Genomic DNA, 253 nt, shown 5'->3' with positions numbered 1-253 from the left:
CTAAGTACCTTTCTTTTGGAAAAATGGTTCGAAAGAGGCTTGGTTGACACAACGCTTTTTATTCGAAAATCAGAAAATCATGTATTACTTGTACAAATCTATGTGGATGACATAATATTTGGATCTACTAATGATACTCTCTATAAACAATTTTCTGAAATGATGTCGGGAGAGTTCGAAATGTCTATGATGGGTGAACTCACATTCTTTATGGGACTTCAAATAAAGCAGCTAGAAAGTGGGATATTCATTC

The sequence above is a fragment of the Lupinus angustifolius genome, chromosome LG01 (genome assembly GCF_001865875.1).
Source record: "Lupinus angustifolius cultivar Tanjil chromosome LG01, LupAngTanjil_v1.0, whole genome shotgun sequence".
Taxonomy (NCBI): domain Eukaryota; kingdom Viridiplantae; phylum Streptophyta; class Magnoliopsida; order Fabales; family Fabaceae; genus Lupinus; species Lupinus angustifolius.
The sequence above is the reverse complement of the archived record's forward strand: the minus strand, read 5'-3'. Positions refer to the sequence as shown.